Genomic DNA, 18,362 nt, shown 5'->3' on the forward strand with positions numbered 1-18,362 from the left:
GGACAGAGAAGTCAGGAGCTAACACATAATTCCTGAACTTGACAGGCTACCTTCTGCAGCTCATAACTTTTATATGTAAAGAGAAAAGATGATGAAAGTGTTTGCTTTGGACCTATAGAGGCTGGATTGAGAGTCCCTGATGATTAATTACGGTAATGGTTAAAGAACATGGAACAATGTGCAGACATGGCTTCTCTACCTGCTCTTTTTGTTTGTGTCTGTTACTGACACACATTGTGTCAAGATCTGTTTACAGACCGTATCAGAGCCTGTGGAGTGCCTGTATCAATGGCTCTTTGACTTGGGATGTTCAACACCATTGTAATCTCCTGCCTTATAGAAACGCCACTTTATAAAGCTCAGAGCTGTTTGCCTGGATAGGATCGTGTCAGTCGCATAGTCAGACCTTGTCCAAATGTTCTTCTGTGTGTGTGTGTGAGAAATACAGTCCCTAAAGCTGAGCTCCCCAAAGTTTGAGGGCGGGTGCGTATATGCATGTGAAGCTGGAGCTGAATTTTGTGGCCTTCTGCATATCTGTAGTATGGACTAATGAGAACTCCAGACTCGGGCATCACCAGACCTTTGGTGAGGACCTGGATACAAACTTTCCAGCTCAGCCCCACCTCTAGTGTCTATGTTACAGAGCTACATGGCACTTTACAGAACACAGAAGACAAGGTCTTTGCCCTAGAGCGCTTGTAATCTTCACAGGAAAATATGCCATACAGAACAATCATTAAAGCTTGAGGATGCGGGGTGATTGTGCCAGTGAAGAAATCTGCTTACAAACACATGGATTTATGTGAAATGTGAAAGTCCAAAACTCATGTAGCCTTTTGTCAGTAGGCCGTGATATCAGCACCTTCTGTGAATGGCATCCTGTCATTATGGGCATTATTATTATACTTGGGGACCCTCGGATGAAGTGTGCAATATAAACGTAACGTTATTTACAAATTAATGAAGCCCCAGCACCTAGGTGGGAATGGCGAATCACTTCATCCACCATTGAAATTTAGCCACTTCTGGGGTGAAATTCAGCTGCTTCTTAACAAAGCGTAGAATCATCGGACTGGAAGGGGTCACTTCTAGTCCAGTCCCCTGCACTCAAGGCAGGATTCAGTTATCTAGTATAACAATGCTTCACAGCCGTTTAGGTCAGGAAGCAAAGAATGCCGTAGGTCAGGGTGCACCCATGTTTTTACAGTGCAGAGCACATCTTAAGAGAGATTGTCACGGGCAGCCTCTCCTCTCTCCTTTGTGATTTTATAATACATCCCCATGGCTACAAAGAGCAATTGCTTCCAGGGCACAATTAAGTATTTGAAGCACTTTTAGCTTCCTTTAATGGGATTTGGCAGCTGGGAACAAGGAAGAGGAGCAAGCCTCCCATGACCAGATATAGACATCAGCAAGTGCTGAGCTCACCACGGCTAGTCCTCTGGCCTCAGCGTGCGAGCTGCGGCCAGGAGAGCGGGAACTGCGAGGGAAATACAGGCTGGCAGGATGTACACTTACTGGAGTTGGAATTTGGCCAGAAGACTGAGTCCCACTCTAGTGCGTGTGTGCAAAGTGCAATGGGCTGTGTGAGAAGCATTTCCAGCACTAATGTAACGCTAGGGCATGGGATCTGCAGTGAGGGGCCAGCAACTGATTCAGCATCGCTGTTTTGAACGGCGCAAGCTTTCCAAAGATTGGGCCAAATTCTCAGCTGATATAAATTCTGTGACTCCAGCGGAGAATTTGGCCCATAAGGCCAGTTATGGGAAGAAACAGGCATGAAAAGGCCCAGCGTTTGCTGGAAACCCTCCTGTTCTCCAGTGTCTTCACCTCTAGCTATTGTGCTTGTTAACTTGAATTAAACATTCATAATTCAGAACTCATTGAAACAAGCCTTCCAGACTCCCAGACATATCTGCCGTGGCCAGGATTAATCACAAGTGATAATTATTTCATTTAATACTCTAATTATAACTATGGCTCTAATGAGCAAATTCATGCATGCTAACGTCCAAGAAAAGGAAAATATAGACCAGACAAGCTCTGAGGGATGACTTGGATGCATCTATTGGTCTCCTTGTGATGGGGTGTGCAAACCCCACACGAGTCAGGAAATGGTTGGTGGGCTATTGGGGGCCAATCAGCCCCACCCAGAGATACCGGAAGCAGGTGTCAGACTTTGAGGGGGAGCTCAAAGAGGAGAGCCCTGCTCAGCTAGTGGCAGGCTGAGGTCAGGAACCGAGGAAGCCTGCTGCCAGTCAGAGCCTCCCTGAGGGCAGGTTGGCCTGGCCTGGCCTGGTTTGGTTGCTGCTGACTAACAACTTCAGATAAGCCCAGACAGGGTGGAAGAGTTTGTTTTCTTGGCATGTTGAGAAGCCTGGAAGGGGCAGAGAGTCTGCCAAGGACTGTGCCCTGGACAGGAGGAGGAGTTTATGTCTCTTGGTATTTATGTTGGACTTTGGGCACCCAGTGAGGGCAGGAACTCTGGTATGACCTAGCCAGTGGCAAGTCACTTCACCCAGGAAAGTGTTGGAGGCTGGATGGATTCACGGAAGACCAAGAGGGAAACAGAAGCAGAGCCACTGCAGCACCACACCACATCACAAGAGAGCACCTGGGAAGACACCCAGTTGCACTCTTGCACAATGGGTGTTCGGAAAACCCACCATAGTTTAAAAGTTTGGGAAGGCCACAGGAGAGAGGGGTGGCAGAGCTGCAAGAAGCTGAGGGGTAAGCAGTGGAGAGAGCTGGTTGTGAATCTTTCGATGAAAAGTTTTTGCTGAAAAAACTCCCACATTGTTCATGGAAGACCCAGCTCAAAAAAATGTAGTAAAAAAGTTATAAAAAGGGTAAAAAAGTTTCGGGATTGTTGAAATAGAAGCTTTGTTGAAAAAGTCAGTACATTTTGTTTGGAAATTTTAGGAAATTTACAATGAAAAAGATTACATGGGGGGGAAAAAGAGCTCAAAATCAAAATGAAACATTGAACCTTTTTATTTTCAGTTTATAAAAATCTGACATTTTGACGTTTTGTCCTGATTTGAGATGGGAAAAGTTTTTGAAGTGTTGAAAATTTGCTCATGATGGGGAAACCATTTTCCCCACCCGTCCTAGTGGTGGGCCACAGGAGGGGCACTTGATTGATTATTTATTGTACTGCAGTAATGCTGAAGCATCCATCAGAGATCACTTACCTTCAAATCTGCCATCTCTGTCTCTGGAATCATTTATTTGTTTTAACATAACTGGCAAAATGTGCTTTGAGGTACCTCACTTCACGTTTCCCCATCCCCAATGTTTGTAATGCTTAAAATGTGCCACTTCAGTACTGAATTGACAGTCTTCCCCTCTGTGTTGGTCACCAACTTCGATTCCTGAGTGCCCAGTGCTATGATGGTACCATGGTCCGGCCCTGGGCATAACCTCCTTTGAGACATTGGCATTTTCCTTTGCTTCAGGGGTGGGCTTTTTTGTTTTTATATGTTTCAGAGTAGCAGCCATGTTCGTCTGTATCCGCAAAAAGAACAGGAGTACTTGTGGCACCTTAAAGACTAACAAATTTATTTGAGCATAAGCTTTCGTGGGCTACAGCCCACTTCTTGCTTATGCTAAAATAAATTTGTTAGTCTCTAAGAGGTGCCACAAGTACTCCTGTTTTTATATGTTTGCCACATGCCCAGTGCCCTGTGTTCAGCCAGGCCTGTGGAGAAGAGCAAGTGTAGTGAACAGATCCGCGGGAAAAGGCCCAGCTGACTGTCAAAGTTTTCTTGGGAGCTGAGTGGCTCACTGCAGCTCTAATGTATGCATATTTTCTTTTCTATATTCTGCACCATGCTACAGGGGAATAAATGGATTCAATGAAGTATTGTGCAGCTGCAAATGTTTAAAAATATCTACTGTATGTAAATTTATGTAAATTACAAGCGAGTATATCTGTGTGTAGCTGTGAGGTGTTGTGAGTCTGTGCACAGACACAGGTACACTGCTCATGAAATCTGCCTAGTATATTTAAACATTTGTAGGTATTTAGGATGTGGCGAATCTTCCCCTTAGAGATGATTTACTAACAATCCACTCAAATTCAAAATATTTGGATTCAGCCATTCTTTGTCCCCAACCAAAAATATTAATTCTCGATAATTAACCAGTTTTCAATCTCATTATCCAACTACATATGGTATAACAAAAATCATATGAACACCAAGCACCTCCTAAAACAAATGATAAAATAGATGGTCCCTTTTTATAGCTGGAAGCAATCCTGGTGTTTTGTGTAAGGAATCTCATTAGTCTGAGCTATTGATATTCTCTATAGCATAGTTAAGATGGTTCTCTGGGCTTATAGCCTATATCCAGTGGGAAATAACAGCTAAGACTTGGTATCATCCAATTCCGTAAAGGTGATTTGTCATGTATTGCGCAGGTGTGTTTGTGTGTATTCATATAGATACACAATACCCTTCGTATGGTACACTATGCTACACATTCACAATGAAGTCCCCTATGACAATGCTTACTGTACTTTGCATGTCGATATCTGTCTTGTTTCCCGTGTATGAAGAATATATTGTGCTGCTTTAGTTTCCAGACTACTTCATAATATCAAATGATAAAAAAGATCTGCATAACTCTAACAATGCAGTCAAAATCCAGTTGCAAATATTATGTTGTTTATTGATAGCTCCATAATATGGTGAGGTAGATTGCCAGACAGCTGCATTTCCTGGCATTTAAAAAGAATTCACTGTAATGTATTGTAATGCATTAGCATAATAATTGGTAAGCATTCGCAGATGAATAGTTTACTGACTGATAGATTTTGTACAGAAACTGTGAAGGTTACATGGAGGGTGAAAACATTTCATTGTGTCAATGAACATACTTAATTTTTCTGGAAGTGCTATTTAAATTGTGCAGTGGTATGACATTAACATAACAAAGACATAATGCATTAGTTTATGCTATAATAGGGAACACTGCCATACAGTCGCTTAATCAGGTGACCCGTAAAGGATAGAGGGCTAGAGAGTTCTCCCATCACCATGGATAGTTCTCTGAAAACTTCAGCTCAGTGCGTAGCTGTGTCCAAAAGACGAACAGAATGTTGGAAACTTAGGAAAGGGATAGAAAATAAGACAGAAAATATCACAACGTAAATCCTTGGTGCTCCTGCAGCTTGACTACCGTGTCTAGTTTTGATCACCCCATCTCAAAAAGGATATAGTAGAACTGGAAAAGGTTCAGAAAAGGGCAACAAAGATGTTCAAGGGTATGGAACAGCTTCCATATAAGGAGAGACAAAAAAGATTAGGGTTGTTCAGCTTAGAAAAGAGACAGTTAAGGATGGGATATTACAGAGGTCTATAAAATCATGAATGGCATGGAAAAGTTACTCGAGAAGTGTTATTTACCCTTTCCCACACAATAAAAACCAGGGGTCACCTGATGAAATTAGTAGGCAGCAGGTGTAATAGAAACAAGAGGAAGTACTTTTCCACACGACACACAACTAATCTGTGGAACTCATTGCCAGAGGATGTTGTGAAGGCCAAAATATAACTGGTTTTAAAAAAGAACAAGATAAGTTCATGGGAGGACAGGTCCATCAGTGACTATTAGCCAAGATGATCAGGGAGGCAACCTCATGCTCAGGGTGACCCTAAATTTCTGACTGCCGGAAACCAGGAGGGGAAGATAGGGGTGCATCACTCCAAGTGCCCTGTTCTGTATTCTCCCCCTCAAGCTCTGGGACTAGCCACTGTCAGAGGCAGGGCACTCAGCTAAATGGACCTTTGGTCTGACCCAGTATGGCCGTTTTCATTTTCCTAGCTGCTGCAATGTGAAGCAATTAATCTCAAACTGCCTTTCTGTGTCTCACCCTCACCTCTGTGCTGCCTTCCCCTCACTTTCCAGGATGGGCTATTGGATCTGTGAGTTGTTTTGCTTTACTAAATTATCAGTCTATCAGGATCGAAAAATGCTTTGAATCCTTTCCATTAGACATTTCTGTGACTTGCTCACTAAGAACGGCTTAGTCAGTTAACGCGTGGCCCAAAGAACAGCTCATCTCTCCAGCTGGGAGTGGTGTAGTGTAGGAATGTGAAATACAAGAGCTGGGTTCTAATCCCAGCTCTGCCAGTGACCTCCTGTGGGACCCAGGAGAGCTTGTAGGTTTGAAGCTGTTTGGAGGGCAGAGATTGTCTCTTGCTGTTTGTATAAAGAATAGCAAAGTGGGGTGTTCCTGTAGTGATAACTGAACCCAAACCCCAATTATTGGGTTTGAAACCATTTGATTAATTAGCTTCCCCCTCTTCCTCCTGCATCACTCATTCATCTCTGCTGAATTTCGTCTTGGAAACTAGCCACTGCTGCCTTCAGACTTCACAACTCTCTGCTGGGTCAGTGGGCACTGACCCAGGGGAAGCCCTGGAGTAGGTTAGATTCCAACAGAGCAGATGGCCAGAACCGAGGAGAGAGAGGACGGGGCCTGACGTATCCTGGTACGGTGTCGGCAGGCCCTGCTGGGAGCCGGGAGGTGTGCGGGAAATGGATTTGGGGAGGGTCTGTGGGAAGGGAAGGGACTAAGTAAAACAGTGGGTGTGGGGAGGGGAGGAAGATCCCCTGGGATTGGGAGAAGGGTGAGCGAGAGAGGGAAGGGGAACATTGGAACCATTTCTGAGCTGGCCCTGATTGCTAGAATATTATGGTAGATTATGAACATACAGGCTGGGGCAGGAACGAGGAGGGATCTGGAGTTAAGAGGATGTGACCAGGATTTGTGAGAATTAGGCTGGGTTTGAATTTACTCCAAAGTTTTCTCTGGGTCCCAAGTTCTTGGATGTTAACAGCTGTCTCCTGGGTTCCCTGTAGACATGTGCAGCATCCCGAATAATTTACATGCTTTGGCTTCTGCCTCATTCTTTTCTTTCTTCGTTTTTACAACACTGCCAGGCTAACAACTTCACAATTAACTTAGAGAAAACTGAAAAGCTAATTGAAAGGGACGGAGCTGAATCTCTTGAAAAGGACGGTTGAAAGCATTCTGAGTCATTCTGTACGCTAATTCCATTATTGTTCGGCTCTAATTGGGGGAAACAGATGTGAGAGGGAATAAAAAATTCCTGCCTTAGAGAAAAAAAGTTCTAGCTCCATCGTGACCCAAATGAGAACCGAATAGGATCAATCGTACACATGCACCTTTCCTGCTGAAGAATCCCAAAGCATTTCAAACGCGTTGCTGACATCCAGCAGCACTGAAAAGCCTCCACCTCCGCATCAGGAACAGCAGCCAGCAGGCTAAAGAACAGAGAAGGGAGGAAACTTTTTGTCCAGGGCACAGGGGCAAAAGCAGAGTCTCCCAAACAGGGCTACCAGCCCTGCAGTTCCTGTGAGGAATTCACAGGCCGTTGACATTTTAAGATCTCATTTGAAAGCCTCCTTTACAGCAAACTGTGTGCCTGGAGTTCACTTTATTCACATCTGGAATGATGGAAGGACGAGTCAACTTAATTACAATGCACTTTTCCTCATCCTGGTGTTTGGCATTTGCTGTTCTTTTTTGGAAAATTGCTATGGAGCAGATAAGAAGGAAACCAACGAGACTTACATCAGCCAGAGTATGATGTCCTTTGTATGGAATTTTTAAGCCGTCCTGTCATGCGTATCCATCCCCCCCACCTTTTGCAGAGCATTATATCCTCTTTATAAAAGGCTGTAGATTTGTTTTAAAAACCCTATAGAAAAGTTATGGGTTTTCTATTAGATTTCCCATAAGTGGTTTTCTGCCCACTAAAAACAAAAGCAAACCTTAAATCTACTCTGCAAAATGTGCCCAGAATTTCTCTGTGTGCAACCGCCCTGCCTGGACAGGGATTCCAGGGAGTGTGGCTACCCAGCATTTGGTCGACGGATTTTCCTCCTGTGCCCCTGAAGCTGTACATAAGGGCACCCCAAAGTGTCCTCTAACTTGCTGGGTATGATTCCATTGCACCTGAAAGCCCACCTCTCTGTTAAGCAACCACCGAGTGCGTCTTCCTGAAGTAGTCGCTCAAGACAAGATTCGCTGTGTGTATGGAGGGACTAAGCAAGAAATAGGACTGAGATACGTTGCGCATTTCTGAGTGGCTGATAAAGATTCCGGGGGAGGCAGCGTGAGTATCTGGCATGCTTAGGAGAAAGTCCTGTTATGCCAGGCACATGTACTTCTCGAGGCACTGAAGAGACACAAAGCTCACGCAGCAGGATTGTGTGTGTCTGTGCGTGTGTCCACCTTAACTCCTTGCTGAGTGTTAACCCTCACTGGTGAGTAATGAAAAGGCATTTGACACCAACACAGGTCTTCGTATTGTGGCAACCAGCCCTCTCCACTTTCTTCATTCTCAAATAAGAGTCCTAATCTCAAAAGGAAGGTGCAGACTCTTCTCTAGCTGGGTACAGCAGAGACAGAGACAGCACTTGACACTCCATGTTCACCAAGGAAACCTTCAGCGGACCAGGAAACCTTTTTATTAGCCAACACATACGCACCTATATGTTTCCTAGTCAAAACAGTGAAGGAAATGATTAAACAGCGCTCTCTCTCTCTCTCTCAAATATTATTTTAACAATAAAAGTGCTTTTATGAAAAGCTATTCACAAATGCCCCAGCATGTTTGACTTTCTTATTCTAACTGGCAATAAGGAATTTGAAATGTAGATTTCTTTCTACGTTACCTTGCAATATGTGTAACTTTAACAATGCTCCAGCGATCTGCAATATCAGGGCCCTATGTGCTTCTACTAATAAGAGGCACAATTACCTGATGCTGTCACTGTGCTCTATATCTTGTTAACGCTTTGTGTTACAGTGCAACACTAACACCATCATTACAATAGGGAGATAGTTAATTACTGACATCCTTGGCTTCCTACAAGTGATAGACGGTACAGGAGCTTTTATACATATCCTGAATGATCTTCGTTTACAAAACAGAAAGTAGCACCAAAGTCCTGAGAACAAACCCCTTCACCCCAGTTTGTGCCCTGAGCATTGGTTCAGAAGATTATTCTCTTCCCCCCCCCCCCCCACTGAGGCAAATTAGCAACATTTTCAGACATTTGTCACTCATCATTTTGCCAAGAAAACACCCTTTTTTACCTTCTTCTACTATAGTGGCCATTGTTTTCTGTAGCTGCGCATGACGTAACATCCTGTAACTCTGCTCTTGGGTCACTTATGCCGTACAATGCGCTTTTACATTTTAAGTCTAGAGTAAGTTTGTTTTGAGCTATTTTCTAGAGACAGGATTGTCTGGTGGGTCAGGGGCTGGACACTAAACTCAGGAGATGTTGGCTTCAATTCCCAGCTCTCCCAGAGACTCCTTGGGCAAGTCTCTCATGTTCTCTGTACTTCTATTTCCCCACCTGTAAAACAGGGATGATACTTCCCTGCATGAAGATAAAGCCCTAAATCGTTTAGAACCACTCTGAGGGCAGGGATGGGAACCATGCAAGTACCTGGGTAGAAGCTTGGTACATGTATATGGGATGTTGTTTTGTAGCTTCAGAAGTGAGTTAGGCACTGCACAGAAAACTTAAGAATACCGGATTCCTGCATTTAAAGGTTTACAATCTAAATGGGATTAGCTAGTAACATCCATTGGTTTCCCTGTGCAGTTTATTCACCAGCAGAGCACTTGGTATTATGAGTCCAATCCATGTGTTTTATCCTCTATTCCATTTACTCCTGAAGATGCTTTTTCAGCAGTACAATCCAATGAAGGTGGGGACTCACTTTACAAAAGAGGTGGCAGGATGAAAATAGTTTGGAATTTTCCAATCACAGTTTGCTGGGGCACTGGTTGAATAAATCTTAGAGGCAGCTGAAATTCTCCAAGATCAATTAAATGAATCCCAGCCAACCCTGACAGTTCTCTTGATCCAGGCATTAGAAATGACTCCGCTGTGCTAGACGACCCAAACAGCTGTACGTATCCGGCACGTGGCGTTTCATCTTCATCAGAGAGGGGAGTGGGAGTTGCTTAGCTGTAGAGTAGAAATGGGAAGAGACTAGAGCCCAATGGGCATGGCCGGGCCAGACTGCTATTGGGGAGGGAGCTTTGTTGTGATCTCGCAATGTGAAACCTGTCATTCATCAGGCCAGATTCAACCCTGGTGAAACTCCATTGATTTCACTGAACCATGGGGGAATTTGTCCCATTGTGCCTAGGAGAGCTGGGGAATGTACTTTGCAGGCAACCAGAGAACAGAAAATGTTGGCTATTTGCTGAGCCAGCGTTTGCAGACCATGGGCCAAATGGAATTACACCAGTGATGTATTTGGTCCGATCAAGAGACAGTAAAACTTGCTGCAGAGGACAAGTTGCAAGTAGACTGGCAAATTCCACTTACAGTAGCATGTTTCTGCATGGTCCTGAATTTTTCCCTCATCCCCAGTGGGGCTCATGTTTGCTACTAGGAGTGCAGAGTAATTGAATAGGCAAGACAGGACCTAAGCAATGGGACTGACCTAAAACTGGCTGATGAGGTGGGTTCTCCAAAAGCAGACCAGTGTCCTTTATTTTGCTTGCAAATAAAGAAATCCGAGTGTATTTATGTAGCTGGGGGTCTTGGTTACCAATCTGAGGGAGAAAAGGGAACTAATGCCAAGAACCAGGACGGCTCTCAGGGACCCTGTTGCAGGGAGAATGGTTTCGGAAGCAAAAGGGCCTGCTAATTCCAAACCTCTGGTATTCCACTGAGCCCCCGTCACTCCTGGCAGCTGCTGGATACCCTGGTATCTGAATTCATCCAACCCATTACTATTGGCAAGTGTGTTGTGAGCCCTGGAGTTACAGTGAACTCAGCAGTCTGTACATATTTCATCCATTCCATAAATAGCTCTGAATCAGCAGGCAGAGCACATGGGCATGGTTATGCCAAAGACAGAAAAGAATCTGTTTAACTCAGGATACATTAGGATTATTGCAACTACAAAAGAAATTGCTGGTGTCCACTGAGCTATCGTTCCTGCTTTTTTAAATTCAGTAATTTATTCCCATTCAGATATATTTAGCAATTAGCATGAAAGGGGAAAGCTAACAGCAGATGGGACTAGTCCTGAGGAGAATTTCAGTGTTGAATGTATCATATCATTGTATGTACGCAGGTGTGTGTCCTGCGCTTGAGACACAGCATGCAGTTTTCTCTGAGAGTTTTCAAATGCCATGTATATTATTCACCTAATAGGAATAGCAAATTGTGCTTTATTTCCTGGGGCCTGGCCAACTGTTCTAATGGAATCGCATCGTTTCAGAGCTCTCTGTAAAGTGGGGCCCACAATATTTGGTGTTTTTCTTAAAGCCTCAGCTCCCAGAGTCCTGTGGTTACTTGAGAATCTCAACTTTTTTTTTTTGGTATGTTTCTAGCCACTGTGTTTACAGAGAGAATCTGGAAAACACAACCCCCTCATAAGGTCTAATGCGAATAGCCTGAAATGTATTAGTTTAAATACTCATGATTTTTAAGCCAACCTTCTGATATCTGGGGAGCCTGACTCACAATTTTTAAATGTTTAGGGTTGGCAATGGTGTCCGAAGACCAGGCATGGTCCAAAATACATTGAACCTGCTCCTTAATCCATGGACGGCCCCCAAGTGGATGAGGTTTGGAGACTCTCTGATGTCCTGAGATCATAGGAGGGAGTCTGGCTAAAGCAGAAGACTCTTGCTGGTCAGGGAGAGGGAGTTTACTGGGGGTAGGGAGAGTCAAAGGCCAAAAATGGACATTGCTGCTCTCAGCTTTAGCCAGTTAAAAAGAACAAGATTTGGGAGTGGGCTGAGATTCCCGATAGTTCTTATTCCTTCCAAACATGGCTGCCAATCTAGGCAGTGGCCAACTGTTGGAGCTTCAGAAGTAAACTAATTAAAGAAAGAGGAGAGGCTGCTTTGGCTTAACGAAAGGAAGAGCGCGCAATCCATCTGTAGTGATAAAACTTCCCACCTCCAGGCCATCACTCACCTTGGAAACGTCACTGTCTTCCACTCCCTTCATTACACCAGAATAAAGGTGAACGATCCGGCACGTGGGGGAAAGGAAATGTTAGAGAATTAAACTGGAAAAGAACTGCAGAAAGGTTACTCTGCTTCGTGCATGCTCTTTTGAAAGTGTTTTCTGTGTGCATGGAACATGAATCGGGAGTGATGAAGAAATTCCCAGCGATAATTACGATTTTACAAAAAGAAAGGGTGACATTTGTGATGATATTAATCTCGCTAGCTTTTCAAGAGCAAGCAGGGCATGTGAACAGTGTCTGACTTCAGCATGGAATAATAGACTAGTAAACTTAATTAGTTGCTGTCCCAAGGGGAGGAAATTGAAAAGTCTCAGTCTAGCTGTTGGGACTTGGGATGAATCACTCTATTTGCTCAAATCGTTGACTGTCAAACAATAATCAGAAAATGATAATGTGCCTGCTTGGCAGCAGCCCCGCCAAGACAATTGCATCAGTTCCTGGGACACACACTGCTGGCTCTTCGCTCTCTGGGATGCTCTCCCCTATAGTTAGAAAACTGAGACCACCGAAGTTGTCTGCCAGATCAGTACATCCAAAGCCAGGCTAAGCTTGTTACAGAGGACACACCTTGCTCTTCAAACATACCTTTCTGCCACAACACTGACAGCCTCTGCTGCCAAAAAATAATAGAATAAAAACCCCAGAAACAAATCAACCCAAAACAAACAAATAAAAATAAGATCTTAAAAATCAGACCCCCAACCCTTCCCACAAGCAGAGTTTTTACTCTGAAAAGGGAGACGAGTCAGAGTCTCTAAGGTGCCACAAGTACTCCTCGTTCTTTTGACTATATGAAGTCTATTAGGGACTTTGATTCTCATATCTATCTGTGGGTTTTATACTGGGCCCATCTTTGTAACACCTGGGCACCCTCCATGCAAAATCTATAGCACTAGCAAAGAATCAGACCTCTTTCCCCCACCCGAATCGTTGAGATACTGATAGGGTTTCAGCCACAAGTTTACATTTGAGTCACAAGAAGGGGATTGGTCAGAACTCTCGGATACGTTGATCTCCCTTAATCTCTTTCTGGCTGAAGTGGGTGTCAGTAATCTGCATTGTCAAACCCACTGGGTTTATTCTAATTTACAAAGCGATTCTCAGATGACCTATGGTTGTCACTATTAAAAAAGGCAATATTTACCAAGGGTTACCACGCACCTACGTTGACCTTTTGCTGGAAAACATTGCAAGAGGTATTATAAAATGATGATGGACGGAGCAGACAGTGACATTAGAAAGCCTGTATAATATTCACACATGTAACCAGGGACTGAAACTGGCCCAAAACTTCACCCCAAATTTGAACCATGCATGGACATTTCTGTGAGGTTCCAAAGGCTTGTTTGGTTTCAGTTTTCTTGCTGAGCCCATAGTCCATGATTTTCAGGTAGAGCCAGAAACAGAAGCCTGAATTTCCTGTGGCGGAGTCGTTCTCAGAGTATTTTCCACCTTTTTTGACACCAGGCAGGAAAGCCTGGGAAATTTCCTATGGCAACTTCATTGCATTGGGTTGGCAGCACAATTGCCAAAAGCGACTTCTGGAGGTGTAGCCAAATAAAACCAAGGATGCGGAAACCCGCAGAACCTTCACTCAGTGCTTGAAGTGGACCCTTTTATTAAAGATCAACATTGGATTATTACCCCCTCCACACGCACTCACGCTTTCATTTCCCTTCGCACTGCATGATCCCAGGTTAGTCAGGGAACAGAAGCACCCAAATTCTGTGAGAATGCTCATTTTGGTGCCCAACCAGGAGCAAGAAGTACCCACATCTCAGATTGTAAAATGGGCTAATTGACCTGAAGATGAAATACAGTGAAAATAAATAAGTTCTTGGGACTTAATTGTTGCAAGCTGGAGTGGGGAGGCAGATGGAGGAGATGCTTTGCCCAGCGGAGCTGCACCATGCCCACTAAGTTAAACTCAGCACTGTAGCTGAATCTAGTGCAGATAGAGCTGGTCGTCATTTTTTGAACAAAAAAAATGTGTCCACATTGACCATCTTTTTTAAAGTTTCCTGCTTTAGAAACTTTTTTTTATTTTTCTGAATGGCTGATTTTGATTTGCTCAATTCAAGTCAATGGTGTGTTTTTTTCAAAACGGAAGTTTGTTTTTCAAAAACATTTGATTCATTCAGCAAAAATGGCAGAAAATGACATTTCAGACCACTGCAAAACACAGTTAGATAAAAGCTACTTTTGAATTTGTCCAAATTCCTGCAAATGTTTGTGTCTATTTTTTACCATCTCTATTTTCAATCAGTATAAATGATTAAAATTAAGTTAGATTAGTAAAAGCTGAAGATTGTTAAAAATTGAAATGATCAGTAATGCATGTAAAGACTATTTTTAAAAAATATATGAATTTTCATTTAACAGTATCTCTTTAAGGCCCCACGAGCTACTCTGCAAATTGAGATTGTGTCAATATATAATTTTAGTGAGGGCTTTGTCATTGGCTTACTGACCTCTTGAAATCTGAAGGATACTTCTTGTGTTGCAGGCATTTATCATATTGTATTCTGTGTGGGAAAGAGGGACTCATTCAGCGTATAACATCCACTTTTAAAAAAATCAGATGTTATACTGCCTCAGCAAATACAAACTTGTAATAGTCAGCTCTCTCAGAGAAGAGTCTTCACATTTCTAGTATCCAGGAAAGGAAGTAAAAGGATAAAAGGGCAAAGAAATACAAAACAAAGACGTTTGGAGGATGTCTCCTTGAAATTCAATAATTACCAGCGTTGCTGACACCACAGGGAAACAGATTTTGAGCCTGCTGAGAAATGGGTAGACTGTTAATAAATTTGGGGTTGCTGCCATTAACTTTATGGTTCTGTGGCGATTTAAATGCCTTATTTCCATCAGGGCTGCCTCTGTCTGTGGATACTTTCATGAGAACGTGAAGTTGGTTGAGTGAACACAGAGTGGTCATGGTGTTCAGAAGAATATGAGATGCTAATGGAATAGAGAGAGAGAGGAGCAGTGAATACATCCGAGGTTACATAGTCAAGGAATTTTAATGAGACTTGGGTTTCATTTGAGAAATGTAAATAGAAAAGGGAGAACATTAATATCATTTCAAAACATCTATTCCAGTCTATGTTCCGGACTCGGTATCTTTCCTGATCTCAGGAAGTGCCATGAGTATATTGAACTCCCTTGTTTACTTCCTGCCTGCCCCCAGACTTGGAAAGCAGTTGGTGGGGGGAGAGAGGCTCTATGTTTAACTAACCGAGGCCAGATTTACAAAGGTATTTCAATGCTTATAGGCACCTACTGGATTACAATAGCACCTAAACTGGTTAGGCACCCAATTGACATTGATTTCAGTGGGAACCAGGGGCCTGACTCACTCAGGTGCTTTTCTAATCCCAGCAAGTGCCTATTTATTGATCTATTTAGGCACCTAAATACCTTTATAAATCTGGACCCTAATCCTGTTTAAAGCCCAAGATCCCACTAATATCCAAGCAGCTATCCTTTCCAGCAATGCATTGGAAACTTCCGCTAGGCTTCCAGAGATCTCATTCCCCTGATTTGAGGTTTATTCCAGTCTGCTCCTCTCTCCATGTTATGTACTTCGACCAGTGTGTGTGTGTTTAAATAATAACTTCCTGAGGCTCATTCCCATATGGATCCTCTGTGAAGTGTGCCCCCCTCCTGGATCTGCTTTCTCGTGCTCCCGGATGGGCTGTGCATTTAGCACAGAGAATCTGGGGGTGGGGCAGCACAGGTCCCAGAGCGGGCAGGGAGTGTGGGGTCAGCTATCCAGACAGTGGGAGCACAGGCCAGGAAATCAGGTTCTGTTGGCTCTACAGAGCAGGCGGCTCTTGGCCAGGGTCCATCCGGGGAAAGAGGTATCCAACTCCCAAGGAGTCAGTGAGACTTCAAGAGCACTGGGGAGCCAGAAGTGGTTCTGGGCTCCGTATGAAAGAGGAAGATGTCACAGAACAGTGACAAAGTGACCAGCACGTCAGGCTGGAGCTAATGCTGTTTTCCAGTGCAGTATCCTTTTTCAGAAGCGCATGAACCCCTCCTGTCACTTCGCCTTCGCTGCAGGCTGCAGGGGGCCAGCGGGGAAGGAGTTAGTGCACTCCTTGCCGAGGACAGCCTAGACATTAATAGTTCAGTGGTATGCTGTCAAGTTGTATCCTGGTATTAGAATGGTTTGTCTGCACAGCCCACCTCGCTACCCCTATATATATATTGGATAATAGATGCCCCTTTGGCAGGAGCAGAAAGTATTTCATTGCAAAAGTAAAAAAATACTAAGGGGAGGGGAAAAGTGCTATCTCAGCTGGTTGCATAAACAGCTAAAATAAGCAATATGCAGGCATCTCGTTAGGAACACAGAATAATAATTTCTGTTCTGAGTAGCGATAGCCGTGTTTAATTTATTGTGGCAATGGTATTATGGCCCCAAACTTTATTGTCCTTTAAATTATAGCGCAGTCTATACAGAAAGTAGACAGGGTCCTAAATCGTGCATTATCACCTGTAAATTTGAAAATGAATTGTGTTTTTTCCCCTATAAATTGCTAACTTCACAGCTTTTGTAAAATAAAAATAAGAGTCATGACATTTATTTTATTTTAATTAGTGAGGAATTTCCTCCTCTGGAGTCCTTTCATTTCCCTCTTCCCCTTCTCCTAACCTCTTCCTACTCCCTGCAGGCCTCACAGATCTTACCTTACCATGGTCAAAAAAAGCTGGGTGTGATCATTTCGGAGTCCAAAGCTTTCCATATGGGGTGGGGAATGAGGGAATTCGCCTCTCTCAGATTCCTGCAAAAGGAGGGCGCTCTTCATCTGACCCCAGACTCTGTGTGCTACCCCAGGCCCAAACTCAGAGCATTGGCTTGGCTCAATATATTGCATTCAGTCTGGGCTTATTTTCCTTCCAAAGGCAGCATGGAAGCAAATCCGATGACGCCATCCCTACTTGTGCATTAATTTTTCCTTTGTATAATGGCAACAATGCATGTGTTGGTCGCACCATGGAGCTACTGACTCTATTGCTTTGGGGACAGTCCTATGTCTGCATAAAGCCAACTGCATCGAGGCAGAAAAGTCCGTATTTGACAGGGTGACATTGGTGTAAAGCAATGTAGCTTATTCTCTGCCACCCTCCTTGAAATAGGAGAACAATCAATAATACCACGGGAGTTGATTTGTGTTCAGAGAGCCTGCAAGTTTAGTCTTTATCCCTCACCTTTTCTGAGTAAAGGGACAGCTGGTCTCTATATTACAGGGCCTGTGACTCTTCCGCTGTCTTTGTGAGATCCACTTTTCAGCAGGTAATTGAAATGATAAGAGAAGGATGATTCTCCCCGTCAGCTCCGCTAGCCTGGCTACTGAATTGTAATTCATTTACAGGCACTGGGGGGCTGCTCATGTTTTGTCATCTTAGACCTGAATCTCTGGATCCGAGGCTTAATAATTTTTTGCCTTGCCCTTTATATTCTTCAGGTTTAGCTCCTCCAGTCTCCTTTCAGATTCCATTTGCTGCGTACCCCATGTGCTGCAGCTTGCAGCATTCTCCTATGGGAATGTCACCGATGCAAAGCAAAGATGGGATACTTCAGGGAAGGAAGATGAAGGAGCAGCTATACAATGGGGCTGCTCACCTGTACCTGCGCTGCTCAGGGAAACGCTCCTTAGCCAGTGACATTGGATTATCATTACAGTACCACACTAAAGGCTGAACCAGCATTAGGGAGGGTACAAACATGTGGCGAAGGATGGTCTCTGCTATAAAGGGCCCATGGTCTAGATAGATGAGATAGGCAGTGGGTGGGTGGGAGGAAGGAAGGATTATTATTCCCATTTTGCAGATGGCCCACTGAGGCTGAGAATGACCAAGGGATTTGACCAAGATCACACAAGTCGCCTGTGTTGGAACTGGGAATTGAACGCAGGTCTCATGAGGCCCCAAGCCCATGATTCCTCTCGCTCTTTTACTTTTAACATACTAAGCCCATTCCAGCTATCCCCTTAGACATGAAAGGGGCTGCTCCTGGTCACAAGTTCATGGAGCCAAACATTCCCAAGCCAGAGGGACCATTGTGATTGTCTAGTCTGACCTCCGGTACAACACATGCCATAAGACTTCCCTGAATTAATTCCTGTTTCAAATCAATAGCTGTATTTGAACTGGAGCAGATCTGAAACAGCCAATCTCAAGTCAGTATCCTCCCTATTAAAAAATGTGCCCCTTATTTCTAGTCTGACTTTGTCTAGCTTCAACTTTTAGCCACTCAATCTTGTTCTACCTTTCTCTGCTAGATTGAAGAGCCCTTTATTAT

The 18,362-nt window shown here is 43.8% G+C and overlaps 1 protein-coding gene across 1 annotated transcript in view; it reads left to right on the forward strand.

Annotated features, from left to right (window-relative positions):
* The window catches only part of GRIK3 (glutamate ionotropic receptor kainate type subunit 3), a 229,489-nt gene that overhangs the window by 37,536 nt on the left and 173,591 nt on the right, over window positions 1–18,362 (forward strand). The window lies entirely within an intron of this gene.

The sequence above is a fragment of the Emys orbicularis genome, chromosome 23 (genome assembly GCF_028017835.1).
Source record: "Emys orbicularis isolate rEmyOrb1 chromosome 23, rEmyOrb1.hap1, whole genome shotgun sequence".
Taxonomy (NCBI): Eukaryota; Metazoa; Chordata; order Testudines; family Emydidae; genus Emys; species Emys orbicularis.